The 22,743-nt window shown below is 26.5% G+C and overlaps 1 long non-coding RNA gene across 1 annotated transcript in view; it reads right to left on the bottom strand.

Moving 5' to 3' along the window:
• The window catches only part of LOC129960992 (uncharacterized), a 74,400-nt gene that overhangs the window by 35,557 nt on the left and 16,100 nt on the right, over window positions 1-22,743 (bottom strand). The window contains exon 3 of the long non-coding RNA XR_008783739.1: window positions 3,693-3,759. This is a non-coding gene — a long non-coding RNA (uncharacterized LOC129960992). The remainder of the gene's footprint in view (window positions 1-3,692; window positions 3,760-22,743) is intronic.

Raw genomic sequence — 22,743 nt, 5'->3', positions numbered from 1 at the left:
ATACATTGTAGATATTAGTTTATATATTTAGAGAGATAAAAAAATTCAGCTTTTCAGTGAAAAATATTAGAATATATATTTAATATTCGTATTGTGTTACCATTATAAGTGAAACACCCTATCTTGTTTTGTTTTCATTAAATGAAATGTTGCCCTCAGATTTAATTTGTAACAGTATAATTTTATTAAATAAAATTATATTATGCCTTTAATAATAAATTATGCGATTCCTTCTGATATTTATAACGGCTGTTTTGATAAATTTTAAACAAACTTGATTCAAAAAGTATTTGCCTGCAGATAGTTTTTATCCAAAATTTATCTTTCTAATTCCTTAAGCATTGAGATATTGAAAAAAAAAAGGATCTGAATATATACAGTTCTTCTGAGGAATTATTACCAAATAAATGGCAACTAGATTTAATTATAGCGCGCGAATATCATGGAGTAATTTTTTTATGAATAAGGCTGTCTTTATCTCCCAAATTTAAAACGTTTTACGTAGCATAGGCTTTCTAACAGTTAAGAATTTCTTTTAAATGTACATTTAAATTTTAGGAAAATATATCAGTAAAATATTTGGTTGTCGTTATAAAACTTTGCAACAGGAAATTACTGAAAGAAAAACAAGAGCCATTTTCAAATTGTAAAAAAATATTTATTCAATTTAGGGAATAAAATAATCAAATTTGATTTATTTGTATTGGTTTCATGCCACAGTATTTTTTTTCAGAGAACTTTTTAATATTCTTTACAGGAGAAAGAATGACAAACTGATGGATTTGACAAAATTGTCTGATACATTTGAAAATAGAAAAAAGGCTTGAAAACCACAATTCAATAGAAAAAATAATTAAGCATGTGAAACAGATGCGCCTGAATATTTCCAAAGTTTGTGGTCATAATATTAGAATGTGCCGGTTTGAAATTCAATATATTTTTGATATTAATTATTTTTTAACTGGTATTAATTGAAAGTTTGTCCTTGAGTCATTTTTAGTTTCAAAAGAGTACTACAAAATGAACAAGACTATGCTTTAGCTTCAATAATGTGAAATAAAACTATTTTCAAAAATAAAATACTTTATATTTCATGGAAGATAAGAGTTTAATAGTTCATTTAAAATTCATTTTTTTAAAAAACTAAACTTATTTGAAATTGCAGAGTTCATTTCAATAACTATAATTCAACTAAAGAATTTAATCAATTTCTTGTATTAATTTGAGCCGCAGAAGTTGAGATTTTGAAATTTTTGTAGTCAAATTTTTCATTTCTGAACTTTATAGAATATTCATATTTTATCAATTAAGGAGTTCGAGAAAAATTATTTTTGATAAAATATCTCTTTATATGTGAAAACTGATAACTCATAATAGGCAGAAAACTAAACGGATGAAATATAGAATGCAGATTTTCTGCAAAATTATACATTTCTATAAAATATTTGGTAAAATAAATCAAAATGAAAAACCTGTCTGCCTGCATGCCTGTGTACATATGGATACTTTCTATTGCACAATTCCGTTTTTTTTTTTTGGGGGGGGGGTACTCGACCGAAACAGAATTCGTAAAACGACATTTGTAGATACATTCATGTTAAAAGGAATTTGAACTAACTCAGATGCACATGTCAACAAAATTTGGAGTCAAAAATGCAAGCAAGTAAATTATTTTATTAAGAAAAAAAGTATTATGAAAATAAGTTTTTAAAGACAAAAATTATGATTTCTCTATTAATAAGGCAGAATCAATAAATACTTGTAAATTCAAGAAAGTACTTTTTCTCTTTAATTCAAGTTCCATATTCTGTGGTGATTATATAAGAACATAATCACAATATTCTTTCGATTACCAATTAATATTTAATAGGAAATATAGCATTTTACAGTGCATCTGAATGGAGTGTTCTCTTTTAAAGTGAGTAATGAAATATTAGATAAAATTGGGCTTCATATATTAGAATTGGAATGTTTCTAATACCTATTTTTTAAAATACTAATTAAACTGCTGTCGAGACAGCTGATTTTTAAAAAAAGTTAATTGGTGAAATTGTCAGCGATTTTTGTATACTTTGTATTTTTTTCAGATTGAATGCATTAGTAAATATAGCTTCAGAAGTTAAAACACTCTATAGAAGAGATGAATATAAGATCTGTAATTAAAATATCCTTTGATGGTCTTAATTTTCTTTCATTTTATCTGTGTGGAGATACAAATTTACAATAGAAGTCAATTAATTTCATATTTACTTTTAATAAAAATTACTTTTTACAAGGTATTAACTGAGTATTTATATGGAATTGATATTATATAACTCTCCTAATTAATTTCGTTACAAAACAAATTTACAGTTACTATGTTTGATATATTGGAACACATTTGAATTCTGCCTAGATTGTCATGCCATTAAAAAAATATGAAAGGTTTAAAAGAAATTAATAATAATCATCTTCCAGGAGTGGAAAATTTTACATTTTAGAATCGGAGAATTATATATTTTGATATTAAAGGGAGTCTGAAACTGACTGATTTACAATGCTAAATTTGCCATTTGAGATGAAACTTTTTACATGAATACATGAATCATCAACATTTTTTTATTGTAATCATCTGCTGTCCTTTTCCTGAATCTCTTTTCTTAACTTACTTCCTCTGTTTTTTATAAATTAGAGCAGTAATTAATTTTAATAGTTTTTCTTTGTCGAAAACGTTCATCGATTTTTTAAATAATTTCCAGCTTCTGTACATATTTTTTCTCAAGGCTTCCATTTTTTTTGCTTTAACTTTGTTAAATTGTGCAATAACATCATATTTACGAATAAAAAGAAGCTCTACTTGCACAAATGCGTTGGTTGAAACATGATATCTTTTGGATGGAACATGATATATTATTTACTCTCTCTTTCGGATATTTGGATATTATTATGCTGAAATAAACCCTTAAATAAGGTCTCAAATATAGTATAGAAACAAGAGCCGCATTATTTTTTATTTCTCAAACAATTCTATTTTTTCAAAAATAAAGAACGTGCTTGTATTTGATGCCCATAAAATCTGTCTCTAGACTTTTCACACTTTTAATAAACATAAAGATTAAAATGTACATAAATCTAAAATGCAATAATTTCACAGGATCTATTTCCGAAAATTTTGAGATTTATTCTTGAATTTTAAAGAAATTTTGAATTATTTAAGAATTTTTGACCTTATTCTTAAAAAAAACTAATATATTTGAAAAAAAGTAGGTTAAATTTTGAAAACAATTGATTGAATAGACCTTGCATCCCAAATTAGTCTTTATTCCTTTTTTACAATTAGTTTTGGTATATTTAGTGCCTTTTTGGCATTATTTAGCATTTATCTCATCGCCTCAGATTATATTTTCCATCTCAATGAGTAAATAAATAAAAAAATAACTAATTCACAGAAAAAATTAGAATGAATAAAAAGTATAAGAAATAAATAATTATAGCTTATTCTATCAATAAATCTTCTTTATTGAATGAATAAGCCAAAAAGAAAATAAACAAAAATTTCAAAATATAAAACTACAAGATACACAAAAAACAATAAAATAAACGGTATCAATAACGGTTAACAAAGTTAAGTAAAATGACATAATATTTTAAAAGAAATAAAACCATATAATGCAAGAAGACAGAGCCAAAATACATTCCAGAGAAAGACATACTTTGATATTGAAATTCATAGAGGTTCTTCATTTTCCGAGTTTGTGGTGAAATGTTGAGCTGTCATACCTGGAAAGAATATAAAATAATGAAACTTAAGAATATAAGCAAAAGCAATGAATAAAAAAAAATAAAGATAAATAAAATCTTTTACAAAAGAAACTCAATAACCAATCATGAAAAGGTTACTTATATTTCTACTTTTGAGATCCTGTTTATTGACAGAAAAAATTATGACATCATATAAAAAGATACAAAAAATGTAACTTAAATTATTAATAAGTTGAAAGAAATTAAATTTAAATAAATGCTCCGCAAATTTTAGTTTAATGCTTTAAGAAACTGTTTTTTAAATTATCTTTCATTGATCGCTTGCAAAGTATCCAAGAACCAAATAGTGCATTTTACAATCTCTCTGAAAGTCTTATAGAAGCCTTGATTTAATATATATCAATACAACAAAAACGATTAGGGAAAAAAAATTGCAATTTTATACTAACATATTGACTTCAAAATGTTAAAAAGGCTATTAAAATTAAAATGTTTAAAAATATTAAATATAAAATTTAAAATTTTTAAAAATTATTTAAAATATTAAAGAATGAAAGAAACTAATATTTTTGCTTTTAAATTGTCATAAGATTTTGAAAAAAAAGTTATAAAAATACTGATTTCAGTTTGTTTAAAAAAATTAAAAAATATTCAAAACATTTCTACCAGCTGTATTTTCAGTACATGAATTTTGTCCAAGAAGCAAATATTTTTTTAATTGTGTGTAATTTGAATTTTTTTATGGAGAATTTTTTAAATAATGAAATTTCTATGATTTAACATTAATATTACTAAAGAAAACGAATTTATAATCATAATAAAAGTCAGTTTTTGCTATTAAATGTATGAAAATAAACATATAAAGTTTATGAAAATGAAACAAACTTTTGGCGAAATCATATTTGTAATCAATGATTATCTTTGAAAATTTGAAGATGAGCTGCCTCGTCTTCAAATAAGAAAAATATAAGTTTACTTTAAATTTGAGTTTAATGAATATTTGAATTTCGATTAAAAATGAAATGAGAAAAAAATTCAAAACGATTTGAAATATAGAAGCCTATCCCATCTTTTGAAATAAAATGCCAAAAATTAATGGTTCTCACATAAATTCCAAAAATTAATTTATGGAAGGAATAATCTAGATTTAGATCATATTATAAGCAAGATGTCGATGCAGTTTAAGACCAACCAGTTTCCAGAGAAATTAGTCAATTGAAAAAAGTATTAATTTTGTTGTAAATTAATATTTGAAGAAATTGCTTTCTTATTTTAGAACTGTGTATCTTCAATAAAATTTTAGAAACGTATTACTTCTAAGCCAAGTTTACCAAAGAAAGAAAGACAAAAAAAAAGATTCTTTAGGTTTTTCCCATCCAAGATTTGATATTCTTATATCTTGGATGCTGCATTTTTCGTTTATTCTTCATTCTTAGTTAGCTTCGGCAATGAGATCTTTAATTTTAAAAAAAAGCAAAATTCTTTAAATTGCATTTTAAAAACATTATTATCATTTTCAATTTTGTGACTCACAATTCAGAGCCCGAAATTCCTAATTTCTGCTCCAGTTTTTAAAATGCCCAGGAATGAAATACGTTTTATTTTTTTATAGTTGCATTATAATGCCAAAACTGCTTGATCAAATTATTAAAGATATGAGATTCTGGGATGAGTTTTGAAATACTCTGAAATATTAAAAGATTTTTATGCTTAAAAATTGAGTTTACACAACCGAAGGGTGGATTCATTAATATTTTTATCCTAATAATAAAAGATATAAAAAGATATATTTGTTATTTACATTTAAATTCAATGATAATTAAAGAGTAAGTTTCGTTCCTTAAAGGAGGTAAAGAATATTTGCACAAACCATATGGCAAAAGCTCTGGCCTCTGTTCATGCCAGGTCTAGCACCTGTGTCAATTATTTTGGTCAGTAGGGAAGGTTATGAATAAACTCGGAAGAAGCATCAAGCGCCATCTGTATATAGTTATCTAGGTGCTAGCAATTCTCAAACAGGTCATTCCATTCATTTAATCAACAAAAACTCTATCCAGCATTAAAACAATCATTAAAAATGTTCAGCAAATATTATATTAGAAATTAAGTATTTCAATATAGTGCTGAAATATAAATTAATCGGATAATTAAATAGCTTATAGCTATGCTTTTTAAATACCGTGCATGAAATTTACCTGAAACATGTGAAAGAAAAATAAGGATTTTTCCACTTCCGTGAAATTATGCATTTATTTAGCATTTAAAGTACAGTAAAATTTAAAGCATGTGAGATTAATAAGACAAGTGCTGCCACAAGGCCACTAGGCAGTTACAGAGTTTATTTAAACTTTTACGAAAAAATGGATACACTTTGAAAAGAAAGCTAAAATTATTATATTGTAGTTCTTTGAACTGATTTAGCACCATAGCCTTACGTGTGGATGACGAAATTCATGCCTGCTTACTTCCATCATTATCGCTCTTAACCGCTTAACTGTTTTGCCCGAGTATTATACGTGCATCGATTTATCGAATTTCGAAAGTTGTATGCAAAAAATAAACCATTCATAACAATTATAATTCAATATTAAAATTACTTCGTATACATAGATATGTCAAGTATTCAATGGACTTCCATTTGAATCAAAATAAGAAAATATTCCCAAAATAGAAGGTGTCATCTTATTAAATAGGAAAGAAAATAAAACAGTTAAGGAGTTATTTTGATTCAATAGTGCATTGCATTTGGTTAACTTTTGAGCAGTTAATAAATTCACAGAATGTAATGTACTATTGAATCTTATAAGATTTTGAATACTCATTAATAATGTGCAAGAAATTTTTTCAAAAAAGTTGTGGTACTTGAATAAGAAGAGTTTTCAAAACCTAACAGTAGGAAAAAAATGGTCACCAGTGACAGTAATATCTGCTTCGATAACATTTATGAATTCTTTGTTTTAATACTAATTCTACTCAATATTGTATCTTGAGGGCTTTTTTGGGTTATAGTTTTAAACTTTTTTCATTGCTTGAATTTTTGACAGAATTGAGGATATATTTTGATTTTTTTCAATCCTTTCAATTTACATTCGAATTTCAAACAGAAATAAGTTATCTTCATAAAAATTATGAGATAGTGTTCTTTTTTCACTGCTGTTTTTACATGAACGAAATAACACTCAGGTGAAATAAATTTATAGAGAAAAAAAGAAAAGTTTCCGAATTATCTTCTTTACTATACTTTTATAATAATTTCAAAAAAATAGAAATTTTATTATATGTTAATTTTGGAGGTGAAAATCAAAAGGAAAAATAAAAACTCTTCTAAAAACTCAAAAAAAGAAGGATAGCACAAAAGATATTTCAATTCTTCAAGATCACCTCAACTATTACAATTTTAATTTGAAGTAAGAATGGCTGCGTTACCCTGATGTGACTTATGTAAACAGTTCGGCAACATTTTTTCGTATTCTTCCTAAAATCCTTTCCTTTTAATGTAGACAGGAATGATTTTGATATCTGCATATAAAATACAAAAATGCATTTTAAAATACTATTTTTATATAATTATTGATAAATTCAGCAATAAAGGAAGTTTTCGAATATTTGCTGAGCTAGATTGTATTTAGATATATAATGTTTAATTAATTTAATTAATTAAAGTAGAGGGAAACATTCACGAAAATATTTACTGGACAAACATTTGCAGCTTGTTTCAGGAAGCTGATTATAAGGCAACAACTCATGTTGATTGTTTATAAGAATCAAGAACTTGTTTGAAACAAAAATCCAAAGAGAGACACACGAAAAACAAAAACAAAACAGCAACATTCGAATTTTGATTTTAAAATGTCAGCAGTTACCATAGGTAGCGTATAATCGTTTCAACCTCCGTCGATCCTATTCTAAATATATTCTAGATAAATATACAATACGCTGAAAAATGTAAACAGGAATTTTTGTATTTTTTATTGTCATATATATTTATAAATTTAATAATAATTTGTTTTAACTAACTCAAAGTGCTTTTGAATCGTTCATAATATAGACTGTTAGTAAAAGAAATTATTTTTAAAAAAATATTATTAATTTTCAGGTCTAAGAATAAAATTTGAAAAGGATTACAATAATATTTAATGATCTTTTTACAATAATCACTAGAATTCAAAAACATAATTTAATTCCCGGAAATTTATACAAAAATTTTCTGGCATTTACCGAATAAGTGAAATCATTGAATTATATAATAAAACTTTAATTCAGGTGTAATGCTAAACAAACACGGGTTCCATACCTTACCTAAATGATTTTCACATCGTGAAGTATTCTATTTTCTTACCTTTTAATTGGATTTTTTAAGAACTAAAAATTTAGTTCTTATGGAATAAAATATTTGCTATTACTATCAAACCTTTTATATTCTGCAATATAAATAGCTAAAGCTTTCGATTCTGAGCCCAGATTTGTTTACTTTTCTTCTATTATAACTTCTGAAACAATCAAACATTATATGGGAAACAAAAAACTAGGAAAGCCACCACTGGCAGATAGCAACAAATCTAAAAACCACGAGTTGCTTAGAATAATAATAAACTAAACTATCTGGCCTAGATTCCAACAGAAAAGAAAGTCGAGTGGGAAGAAATAATTTCATTTCCAAGGACAAAATGACGAAAGGGAACCCGGAAGTGAAATTTTTGTGGTTATTTTATAACAACAAATAATTAGTATTCCGAACAGCTCTAAGAAAGATTTATTTTCTTTAGGAAATAAAACTGGAAAGAATTATTCAACCCTTGCGAAATGCACTCGTTTAAGTGCCGGCAACAAAAAAGTAATAAATTTATATAATCTTCGGACGTGTTTTAGATTGATTTTTAAGGTAAAATAAAATATTAGTATTTTATATCGCACCAAGATATGTAATGTAGGTTAAGGCTGCGGTAGTTGGGATAAAACAGATAAAAAAACAAAGAAATTGTACTTTATACTAGTATTTCAACTTCCAACGGCTTGAAATCTTTTTTATTTATCGTTGTAAAAATGAATACAAGTTTAATTAAGAATTTAAAGTAAATTGTGAAGGACTTCAGGATAAGACATTTTCTCCAGAAATTTCGAAATGAAGATATATGTTAATTAAATTCTCATGTTGAATTAAGTACATATTTTACATTGAATAAAAAGGTGAATTCGGATAATTTCATTCAAGGGAATTCAATTAAGGGAATTCATTTAAGGGAATGTTTTAAAATCTCAACTTTAAAAAACCCTTAATAATAGTTGGTCTAATTTTAAAAAATATATATATACATTTTTCACTTTTTAAACGCGTCCTTCTATCCTTTTTTTTTTTCAATTTACAGAATTTTAATAAAAAGGGTTCAAAACCATTCTGGCAAAATATTTTAAGGACCCAAGTACACTAAAATAAAATAACTTATTCTTAACCCCTGAACATTTATAAAGGTTATCCTGTTTTACTTTTTAAGGAAATCCTTTAGTTTAAATATCATAATTTTCTATGCATTGTTTTTATGAATTTTCATTAGCGTAATGAAAGCGTAACTTTTGAGTGACTCAAAGTAAAATTGGTAACTCAGAGTTATTTTCTTAAAGGTGGCTTAAATATTTATCCTTTGTAATTCCATTTCATATAGTTAACTTCTTACGTATCTAATATACTAGCTTATAGTTATTATATTAGGTGAAATGTAAAAAATATACGCCTTTTCTCTTTGAAACATGGGCTATTTGTATGATTTTATCTGATTTTAGTGTACTATTCTTGAGAAATTAAATGAAACATTATTAATTTTTTTATTATTTAATGATATTTCATTCAAACTGGGAGCAGTTGTTAATGAAATCAATTCATTAAAAACTGGTCTGATGTGCATGCCTATTCAATATTATCTTTCGCCATTTTCACTTTATTGATTGAGGTGTTAAACATTCTCTTTTTCTTTTTACTAATTTGAATGTATTGTTTTTACATCTTAAAAGTATTACTGATCTGTAAGAACATAGAAAATATTTGCCTTTCTATTTTTGATTATATTGATAAAAGTAGTTGAAAAGTTACACTGGTTGAAAGATTGAATAATTGCCAACTCTTTTAATTTATTAAGATTAATTGTTATTTTATTATTTTATCGTAGATATTTCAAGATTTTTATCCCATTCTTGAATTTTTTTTTATTTGAATATTAAATAATGATTGCTTTTAAATAAAACTAAATGAGCCAAACAATGTACTTTGCATTTTTCATCATTATTTATTATCCAAATTAATCTATGTTTAATTTAAAAATGCTTACTTAAGCATAAAAACATTAAAATGTTTTTTTATATAATCCATCGCCTATTTTATTATTTCTTTTATTTCAAAGTAGCTCTTATTTTGTTCAAAGAAAAACATGATTGATATCTATTATTTGTCTTCCCTATACCTGGTTTCAAAATTTTGTTTACAGTTTATTTATCTACAAATTGTGTTTCAATAACTTTTCTCATGTCATAAGTAAGATAATTAACAAATATTTTCTCTACAAGGGCTGCTTAAAATTTATGCAACATAATTTTAGTTGCAGTTTGTTTTAATCTGGGAATGTGCTCAGAGTTTTCCAAGAAATTAAACAGTTTCTCACAAATCAATCAATTTGTATTCCGCAAAACTGTTCTTTGACAGGACCATAATGATTCAACGACGCCCATTTTTGTTCCTTCATCCATCCCTGTCATAGCATGCATTTACTCTTTGGTTGTAACTTTTCAGATAACAGAGGTGTCATAAGCGAAATCATGCTGCAAAATATAGTTCCTAAATAGACTAATTTTCATCTTAAATTACAAAATCGCAGTGCAGAACGTGTGAATGAAATTCCTAACAACGCTTTATGCAGTAGTACTTATGTAAGATCCTTTTGTTTTATGGTGATTTCGCACTAGCAAAATGTGTGGGATTCGGTACCTTGACAATTTTTCTCATCGAGTGTTGATTTAGGATAATTAATTTTATATCAACTTCCAAAATTGCATATTAGATTTTGTAGAAAGTATGTGATTAATAATTTGGTATATAGTGTCTACCATTTGGCGTATAACAAATGACAAGCATATAAACTGTCTCTTTTTGATGGGCCGTTTGCTGTAGCAAAATTTGTGCGATTAAGTTCTCTTTTTATTCTTGGTAATGTCTTAAATTTGATAATTTTAATTTAAATTTCCAAAATTTCATACCATAGAAAAATATCTGCACAATAACTAGCAACAAAATTGAAGCATTCTTTTTTGAAATAGAATTCTTTCCAATAGAAATTTCATGATTAAAATTCTTATTTCTATAATTTGATTATTCTTAAGTCGATATATTTTAGTCTGTACAAGCTTCATTTTTATTCAAAGGTCTAAACTATCCACGTCAGAATTAATTAACATTAAATTTAATGGAATCCCCCTATATCGAAATAACCAGCAGCGTATTCTATTTCAATACTAAGCTTGTGTGGAATTTATTTACCTTGCAGCAAAAATATCTGGGCTACTCCTTTTACTGAAAGTCCCTCAAAGAATTAGCATACTAACTGTTCCTTTTTGACAGTTTAAGCATTCCCGAGTTTAATAGCATGTTACTTCTGCTTTATTGAATACATTAGTAACTTATCATTCCATGTAAATTACACTGTCTTTCATGTTCCAGAATGGAAAAATGCGATGAAGTTTTCTAATCATTTTATAATGCAGAAATAGTAGCTATTGATTTTACTTATATCATTGCCATAAAATATTATTGAGATCTTATTCATATTGAGAAAGATATCTGAAATTTTGATAAGGAATAAATAGGAGAGCCACGTTTTAGTATGTTCCTTGAGTGGAATTTATTTATATATACAAATCTTTATAAATATATGCACATTATTTTTGCACTTTAAATGAAAAAAAAAGCATTCAAAACTGTTTAAGATATTATTTTGGCTAAATTTCTAATTTATAGCATGCATTGTCTATAAAATTGTGTAAATTTAGGAAGAGCAATAATATTTCTGCAAACAATGAAACAATTACAAAATTATAATTTTCCCTGTGAATTTTTTGTGAATAAAACTATTATAGTGTTGAGAATATTATAATATTAGCAAAAAATCATTAAATTATGCCTTTATATAAGATTTAAATTGTATTCTGGGTTTTGCTCTTTTATAGCTTATAACATTTATAGAGATACTTAACTATGAATTTAAGTCAAGAGCTTGGATTTTTTTTCAAATAATTAATTTAAAATTGAAGAAAAAATAAATGAAGGAACATGTATATTGAGGAATATGAAATTTTTAAAATTTTCTTTAATTTACGAAAAATAAATTTATATCAGGCCTGCTTACAACTGAAATTCTGTCTGATTCCTTGTTTGTTGCTTTACTTGTTTTTAATTAATCATTAATACAAAATTATTCATATTTTTGCTTTCTGTTTCTTGATAACTATGTTTTCTTTCTTGATTTGTTAAAAATCATAAAATGCATATTTTATAGTTTATCTGAGAATCTGCGTTACTTATTATTCTAAAATATGATTGAATTAAATTAATTTGTTTCTTTATCACGCATGTTTACATTTGCAGAAGTGAATAATTTGAATACATAAATGCAATATCTAAATTACATAAATAATTCGACATTGATTAAAAAGGAATGTATTTCCATTTTTTTCCATCGAAACAATTCATGTAGTTTATTATTAACCCACCAGCTGCGTATCCCGCGATTTCCGCGGGTTGGCATTTAGTCCATTTTCTGTTGCATCCCGCGTTTTTCGCAGTTTAGAGTTTTTATTCTTACGATTACAGATTTTTATTATATTATACTATTATCGTGTAGCATGCAGAATTAATTCATTTTCTTTGAAAACTAGATGAACTTATTTGCAAACATCGCATCTAAATAGTGAATTTAAAGAATTTCGCAGCCAAAGGGTTAAGGGTCATAATGTGATAATTACTACATAAACAAATGGTATATCAAATTATTTTTGATAATTTTATGAATGATAGAACTTATTTAGCCATTTAGAACCACTTTTAAGGCCTAAATTTTGAGATGATAACATGTTCTCAAAAACATCAGTACTACATCGTTCCAATATTAATTATTGAATTAAAATGAGTCTGTTGTGAATTCACCTCAGTTTTGCATAACAGAACTTTATTCTTATAATATAATACGGAGAATAGTAAATTCACAAAAAGATAGCTGGTAATTTAATGAATAATTGAGTTCAATCGCAGAAACGAATTACCCTCTCATGTTTTGACAAAAATGTTACTTTACTGCATATAAAGAATGCACTTCTACCCATGAAGCATTTTTCTTCATTTTTGAACTCGACATTTTGAAGCTAAAATATCGAATGGACGAAGTAATTGCATGAATATTTAACCATTTGAATTTTAAAAAAACTACCTTATATAATTTTCTTCATTTGATCAAAGATACAATATATGAGAATCTCTAAAAAAACCCCTCATTCATTACAGTGTTCGTCTGATATATGAAATCATTTTGTAGCACTTATATATTTGTTGAACGTCTTAATTGAAAAAGGGGAAAAGTGTGAAACTTTTGCGTTTAATTGGATAGGTAATAAGCAATTTATAAGGATCTAAGAATTTATTTCTGTTACTTTTGTTTCCGTGATAAACAACCTGCGGTGTTGTTGTAGCTTCTGGAGAAACGTAAAGAGGAGGGGAGGAGAATTTTTAAGTAGTTCTCCAATTACATTCCTTCCTGAGACTATCCCACTTCCAATTATAAGTAGTTTTCTTTTCATAATGAAACTCATTAGTAGACGGAGATCGCAGCAGCAAGGCGTTCTGCTATAACGATAGCGCACGGAACAAGTAGTCTAAGAACATTAATTGCTTAAGCCGTGTGAAAAGAGGCACCGTCATGTTTACAACGTATGCAGAAATTGATAAAAAGAATGCATTTATTCATCGAGATTTGAAACGGTGAAAAGAAAATGCAGCGTACTGTCGCTTTTTGAAAAATAGGATCTATTTTCAAGAGACGAATGAGCATCTCGCTATTTTCGAACAAGCGGCGAATAAACATTCGACGGTAGAAATTATAAAAGCTTCGATGATTTTACAAAGAGAGAGAAAAAGAATTGTCATTGTAGTTTAGTGTTTAAGTTTCGATAGAGAATTATTCATTCTTTCTTGCAACTCAGTATTGTATTTTGTTGTTTTGAAAAAGTACGAAATGTCTGTTTGCGGAAATTAAATATTTTTCTCAAACAACAGTTTCGAATTCATTTTCAAATGCATATTGTGAAGAGAAATACCCAGCAGTCGAAAGATAATAAATATGTCGACTTGTTTGTAATATTTTACCTTTTGTGCTTGAAATTTGCTTCAGAAGCTTTCTTCGGCCTTGTTTTAATGTAGGAAACATATACTATTTTCATAGTTCTATTAACATTTATGTTGAACATTCATAAAATATATAATATTAATGTTTTAGAATTGCTGCAATATATAAATTAGAGGGAAAAACTATACATTTTCTATTGTTATCTAATTACAAATATATCATATTTAATATAAAATATATATTTAGGCAAATAAGTATTCTAGATTTCAATTTTTTAAAATATATACCACACATTTCACTGAAAATTTTAAAAACTTGTCATTCAGTAACGATTCTTATTTTCAATTAAATAGCAGCAAATATTCATTTATTAGCCTCTTAAACATCGTCATTAGTTTCAATTCTGCTTAATTCTGTAATTCTCCCACTTTGAAAAATGTAGTTGAACACAAAATTTGGTTCCCACTGGAAAGGTAAAGTCTTTACTGTTATCTGTTTATTATTTTAATGCTCTAAATCGTAAAGTCAATCAATTCAACTAAAACCCAATTAGTGACAACAGGCGTTGTAATAGTTTAATTCTGAAAGGAATTCCCCAAAACCTTTATTCCAGGTATTAATGTATTTTAACTCAAATGATATATGCAATTAAATTTATTACAAATAAGAATGGACCTTCATTTTCTCTTGAGCATGCGCTTGCCAAACAGATGCACATCTGATACACCAGTTACTCTGAACAATCGGCCCTTAATGAAAAATTTGATAAATTTTTTTTTGGTGACAATGCAATATTTTTTCATACATATTAAAACATCTTTATTATGAAAATAAATCGTTTTAATTTATTGGTTGTTTAAAATTATATTTATAATATTATGAATAGAATGTATATAATGTATTGCAATGTTATATAAAAATAGACATAATTCATTGTAATATTGTTATTAAATTTATATCATTTATTATAATATTATTATTTGTGGAGTTCAATTGATGGCTATTGATTTGAGGCTATTGATCTATTGTTTTAATTTACTCAAACATTACTTGACTTATAACTTTTATTTATAATTATTTTTAAGAAATCTTGTTTCTCTTGTTTCTGAGTAGTAATTACTTAACTCTTTATTTTTTCAGTGAGTCCTCTCTTATATTTATATGAATCAGCTTTGATCAAATTCATTAATTAAATCCCGAAAAGATTATAGATGAAAGTAAAATAAATTGCTCGATTAAAGGCACTTAATTTTATTGTTGAGTTTTGTATCTTTTAATTACACAGTAATTCATTGACATTTACAATAAAATCTGACTTCAGCTTCTAAACATCTGAAATTTCTCTTTGCAATTACATCTACAAACAAAATTTTTATTTCACTTCATGCTGTAACTAAAAATTTAGAAAAACAGCATTATTTATATTACTTTTAAGTATGAATATTCTTCCATTTAAGACGCAAGATTACATAGACAGAAAAATTAAAGAGAAAAGAAATTTAATTTACTTATCCTCGTATTTATAACAAAGAGAGATAAAATAATACAAACAGCTGTTATAGCAACATATTTCATGTTTTTCGTTGATTTATTTCAAATCTGAAGAAACTGTTCAAATTCTATTTATCTAATTTTCTAATGTCAACTGATTACAATTTTTATTTAGATAGAAAAACGTCATATTAAAATAAATTGCTTTGTCATTTTACTGAATCAATTCCGTTTCTAAGCTTTAAAATATATATTGCTCACAAACACCAGCTCTGTATAAGCAGATCATTTCTGTATTTATGAAGAAGAGTAAAAGTAAAATAAACCTGAAAAAAAAAATCCAGCTGCAATGAAATTGTGCAGCTGCCTTACCGTTTAACCTAGTTACGTTTTTCAAGCGTTCTTTCCCTTTCAACGGCAGCGAAGGGGAAAAAAGAACTTTCAGACGGTATTTGACAGTTAGCGCCCTCTATGTGTGGACGAGCGCAACTTTGCAAGGTGCGAAATTCACTAATCGGGCCTTTTTACTAACAATGCACATATATTTGCAGCAGGAAAATCTAAACGGCTTTTGATTAGGAAGATTAATTTATCTTTTATTTTAACATGTCTTTTTAAATTCCTTCTTTTGTAAAAATCAAAAAATTTTCTTATTGAATTGCCGTTTAATTCCGTCGAATTGATATAATTATTTGAAACTCAATTTAGTTAAATAAAAATGTAAAATAAACATTAATTATAAGTGAATAATAAAATGACAATCGGAATTTCAATTTTAAAATTCTCTGATGGAATAAAATTTTGAGGCATTTTTTACCAAAGCAATTGAAATGCGTATATGTACAAATTAAGTATTAAGAAAATAATGGAAATATATTTATTAGAAATATAAATAAAATTAATATTTTTTAATACAGACTTTATTGATGAGACGCATTTTTATTGAGTAATTGTAACGGTCTGAAAGCGATAATCAATTGATATGATGATAATTTACTAAAATTTACAAAATAAGGAAAAAAACTAAACATAGTAATACCTGATGAGCTCTTTTATAGTTTTTAAATGAAAAAACTGTTAAATATGTTTATAAATTATCTCACCAATTTAGAAACTGAACACAAATAATGGTAAATAAAAGAAATTTTGGCCACGGGCATTGAAAATTTAAATTGTGAAAAAAAATTCGCAGCTTAAAAGTCAATGTTATAATTTCATTTAATTAATCCTCTCCATGAAATTGTATGCATACATTCTCATTTGAAATAATCATACATTTAAAGTGAAAATGACAGTATTAAATTGTGTATAGTAAAATGTAAAAAAGGAAGTTTGTAAATTAAAGATTTATTTGTCACATTCATTTATTTCTGCGTTATATTTGCATTTGGAAATGTGAGAAGATTATTGCCTATTATATATCTAATCAAAGTGTTTAACTTTTATTTTTTATTTTTATCTTATTGAAATGAATTTTGAGTGAGTTTTCAGTGAATATAAATTTTCAGATGATATCCATAAATATTAAACGGTTAAATTGCTAATAATAACTTTACTTATTATAATAAAAGTCTTTTGCATCTTAGATCTTACTTTTGTATTAATTAGCAATTACTGAAAGTACTGCATTACATTTTTTTGTAATTTTTAACAATAGTTCATCTTAAAACAAATTTTCTTAATTTTAAATTATGTCTTAACTTCAATGCAGATCTGAGCTAAGCCTTCTGGCATATGATTTCATTAAACGAACAAGGAAGAGAGAATCTGTGACCTCAAAAAGTTTTGCTTTTTTTAAATCGACCCAGAATTGCAAAAAGTAAAAAAGTAGTGAATCCGGAAGTGTTCTTCTAGGTCAAATTTTCAAGGCTAAAAAATGAAAGTCAAGGTAAATGAGATCTCAAACCAAAGAGGAAATCAAACTTTATTTAGTATTTGCTTCTCAAGGACACATTTCAATTACGTTCTTCATAAAAACAGACTTTATCTCTATTTGTTTTATTTTATAGACTGTTTTTAGTGCTCGAGGGTGCGTAGTGAATAGTAACTAAATTACGTCATTCCATTGTTGTAAGCGTCCATTAAAGATTGTTTATTTGCGGTTTTCTTTCAAAACAAAAGATGTTTTGTTTTATATAACTACCAAGGAAAAAAATATCGGTATGCGATTAATTATTTTTATCTTTAAAAGTTGCTTGTAAAAAGGTATTTTAAATATTTTTATAGTCACAATTTTATCTGATATTTAAAATGGTCCAATGAAACACTAAAAGACAATTCTTAGACTATTATTTAAAAACACTAATAGGCAGCTCAAAACAAGGTTTTTTCATCACTTACGGTAGAATTTCAATAACATTTACTTTATAAACTCTGTTTACATTGATGCGATGAATTTAATAGAAGCATATGTTAGATAAAATGCATAATTTTAAATAAATTTAGAAGCGTAAAATCTGAAAACCAATGTGGATATAAAACAAGTCATTTTTTCTATTCAGAAGAAGTGTCACCTTGGTTAAAACCGTTTTGGCTGATCTTTTCATTTGAAACTGTATTTAAAAAACATTCTCATAATATAAGATTAAAAAAATATGTATAAAGAGGATTTTTTTCATTTTTTTTACATTATTTTTTACACATTTTATCTCTTATTTTTCCTTTGAACCTACTCATTCTCCGCATATTCCCTATAGAAATCATTTTAATTGACAATTCATCTCTGTTTAATAACAACGTTAAAAATATATAAAATTCTAGAATATTATACATGATTTTATGCAAATTATTGAATATCATGTAAAAGATGGTGGATATATTTATATCTTGCTTAAGTTTATCCTATTCTTTCATATTCTTTTCACTACTTGAGCTGAAGTGTTTTATCTTTAAAATCAATCATTTTTAAAATTCGTAACATTTATCGTTCATAAAATTTGATTGGAAAGCATACAGATAAAAGCATTACCTTCGTAGCTCATATTAAAAGAAATGCATATGTGCATTTGATCACCTGGGTATCAATAACCTAGTACTTCAATATGACAAAAAGATGCCCTGGACAATGTACACTATTTGTTAAACATAAATAAAAAGAATGAATGATATGATATATTAATGATTTTAGTAAATGCCTTTAAAATTCACAGACGTTAGAATTCATATTCAATTGAATAACTTTTGATAAACTTAATAATAAAGTTTTTATAAGAGAAATAAAATTTTAGTACTTATCGCATTTTTGAGAAATTTTAGTTATTTTTTTTTACCCACGCTCGTTATTTATCATTCCAAATTTATCATAGAATAACACTTTAATTTATGAGAGCTAATGAAAGAAGAATGAAAAAAGATTGATTCTGAGTGACGGAAAAGATAACTTAAGAAAATGGTGTCGGTCTATGAAGCATGCCTGACAATGAAGTTATGTATCTGTGATTTCGTTACATTTTGAATTGCTTCAGATCATTTATTCCATTTTGAAAGCTAAAAATCACTCTAGTCATAGTATAGCTATCAAAATAGTTCTTCTATCGTGAAAAAATTTATTTAATAGATTTTATTTAGTAATAGTTTCCATTAAATGAAACCGGTCTTATACTTTTTCTTTGCATTTTCAAAAGAAATTGTAATCTTAATTTACAGCAATTATGCGGTTTCACATATATTTAAGACAAAAATGAAACAGAATGATACTACTTTTTAATGTTTTTTTTTTCATAATTTATAAGAATTATTTTCTTTGGAAATTTAAAAATAGATTTAATTTGATTTAATAAAAGAACAATTGTTTTATGAAAGAACCTACATATTCATTTTTTATTTACTTCAGAAAACTCTCAATAAAATATATATTTGTTGTTTTAATATATGATTTGACCGTTTAAAAAAAATTCTAAGAATCAATATTTTCAAAATGACAATAAATATCAAACGAAATTTAAAGTAATTTTTAGAGTCAAGTAAAAGTCAAGTAAAAATGAATTACATAGTTTCTCTTTCCAATGAAAGAAGATGCGAAGTTTTTATTTTATAGAAATGGAAAAAATATAAAAAAATCCATGATTCCGATTAAATGTTTTGTTATGATTTAATATGCTTGGTTAAAGTAATATTTAAGATGAAAAATACTGGATTTAAATTGTAGTCTATAGAACATAGACAAATATTCTAAAATGCTGTCTAGTTTTTACAAAAATCATGCATGTTACTTCCACTATAGAAACTAGCCTATTCTTTAACAGCTCACTATGCATGTTGTAAACACTGGACCAACTTCATTGTTCTAGTGTCTTCAAGAACGTTTCCACATCAAGATATTTCATCGGAATTGGGGATTTTTGTTTCAGGGAGACTTACTGTGTGAGATTTATTTTAAACACGATTTGAACGATGGGAATTCTCGTCTGATTCATCTGAAAATCATTTTTCTATGATAATTTTTCAGGTATTTGTTTCAGGGTTTCAAACGTGGAATACAATCCCATTTTTGTCCTTCTTCTAATATACCATATTTATCGCCAATTGGATAGTTTTTTTGAGAAATTATATATATATGGATCCATGAATCGAGGTCTGGATTTATTGTATATAAAAGGAACCAAAAACTGTGCTATTTATAAACACATAAATATCATAAATCTAGAAATAAAAAAATATGCATGAACATACTATGAATAAGATGATTTACAGTAATATGCTGTTTCCAAGAAACAAAATTTTTTTTGCGTGAATAAAATGTGGTGACAGGTACAGCAACACAAATAGCGCACTAGTGTTGACAGATAAAAAGGAAAATTTTCACTTTTTTTCTTCTAGATTACAACTCTTACTAAAGTGAGCACTAACCTATTCCATATTTGTACTTTGTTTTGTATTTATATTTTGTATCATATATTCATAGTCTTTCCTCTAGTACTTCAAAATGATGAGAGCTGCAAAATCATAATGAAATACAATTTTTATTTATGAATTTGAATTCATAAGGTTAACACAAAGCAAACATTTTTTCTGCGGACAAAATTAGAGAAAATATTTTTGTATTTGCTTGGTTGTTTTGATTTGTACTTATTTTACGTCCATTTTTAACTAATTTTTTTTCAATTTTTAACTATATTTATAAACAACTACTGAGTTTCGATTCAAATTTTCAGTGCATCTGTTCAAATCTATGAATGAAAGTATTAAATCACAGTTGTCATTGAAAAGAAAAAAAGACATTGTTATTTTCAAAAAAGTTATACTAAAACAGTTATTTACTAATTATTCTAAAAAAGTTATTAGTTATTTACAATAACTTTTTTAGATCCGGGAAAGACATAATAAATATGCAATTATTATAAATTAAATTTTATGAAATAATAATAATAATCCTCTAATTTGTGGAATTTTTCTTTTTATCAATTGATACTTAAGAGTTATTGTCTCTTAGGAATGTTATAATTTAGTAGTTAATGTAACAGATAACAACGTCAGTACTTTTTTTCTTTAGCATACATATCTTTATTCAAATTTTTTATATATATATAATGATTGCCTTCTACATTGGAAAAAAAACCCTAATTTTTTCTTTAAATTTATTTTTTCCGGGTGATTCTATCTCAAAATGATTAATATTAAGCTAAAGTAGATAAATACTTTTAAAACAAATATAAATTCTAATTGCATTAATTGACATTCAAAATAGTTCTGAAAGTTTGTACCTGAGCAACATCTGAAATTATTTTTCTAAATTTATTTGAATTGGAAATAATTTTAATAATTTATATGGATTCAAAACATTGCATAAAAGCTATCTTATCTATTTTTACAAAACATATAGTTGGAAAAAAGTTTAAAAAATTGAATATTGGCTATAAACCGTAAGTATTTATCAAGTAAGTATCAATGTTCAACAAATGATCCTTTTTTCAAAAGTATAAATGTTTTGATTCTATATCAGATTTCCATTTTCTTTTTTTTTTATAGAAATAGAAGAATAAAAGATTTCACAAACTGTGAAGCTGTTTGATTTTCTTCTCACTTTTTGATATTCTTAGATAATCTAATTATTTATTTTAATGAATTTCTTATCTTACATCCTTTACAGCAACAACTTTTGAAGCAGAACCTTTTTAATGAAAAACAAAAACAGTGTTAAACTGATATCTCTCAAGTATATTGAAGCAGGCCTATGAGTTGCCTATCTCTGTCCCTTACTTTATCCTATCTCTCAGAAGTGGAAGTTGGGTCTTAGACTGTTGTCATCCCAAGAGGTTGAAAGTTAGCCCTTTCTTCTGAAGAGAATGCAATCTCCGGTCTCTTGAGTTCATTCTTCATGCATTGAGAAGCTGGCCGGAGAAGAAATATGTTTTTGGGTAAGACACTATCTCTCCCTTGTCTTTTATTTTGAGAGTTCGGCGATTTATGGCTTAGCTCGGCGCCAAGACGTGAAAATATGGTTCGACCTAGAAACACGCACAGTCAAAAGGCGGAGCTATGTCAAGTTGATACAAATTTAGGTATTCAGATAAACAGCCCAGAAACGCCTGACACAACTTTCCCCCTCTACATTTTTCAAAATAATCAATCAGGATGGAGCAATAAGTTCGGACTTCCTTGACTGGTTTTCTATATAAGGCGAGAATGTTCTTAGCCTATCCCCCTTCTCTTTGACAATCAATAGTTACTGTAAAAGGACCGCATTTGTTTGTGGTCTTGCTCCTTTCACATTATTCCGGAAACGATAGATCGTGTTTGATTCGTCTCTGGAAGGTGTTTGGAAAGGAGTAGACATGAATCGTAGTACTCCAAGTGTTCGGATAGCGATATTTCGTAGAGATCGCGCTCTTTCAAAGCGATGTGGTTACCAACACCAAACATCTTGAATTCATGAATTACCACATTCTAACTTTCTTCCGATACGAGATGAAGTAATGGATCGTTTATCGTTTGGTTTCCGGTTTTGTCTCGAGATGTATTGTGGTACTTGGAAGCAGAACAATGAAGGCCCTTATCCTCTTAAGATTATCAATGCATTCATCCACAGATGGATTTTTTTCAATGACCGTCGTTTCAAATTAGAAGCTGCTGTCTAATGTTTAAGAGATATTATATTTAGGATCCAAAGATATTGATCCCTTAGAGCTCCTTCGAT

The sequence above is a fragment of the Argiope bruennichi genome, chromosome X2 (assembly GCF_947563725.1).
Source record: "Argiope bruennichi chromosome X2, qqArgBrue1.1, whole genome shotgun sequence".
NCBI lineage: Eukaryota > Metazoa > Arthropoda > Arachnida > Araneae > Araneidae > Argiope > Argiope bruennichi.
This window is presented reverse-complemented; position numbering and strand designations above follow the sequence as displayed.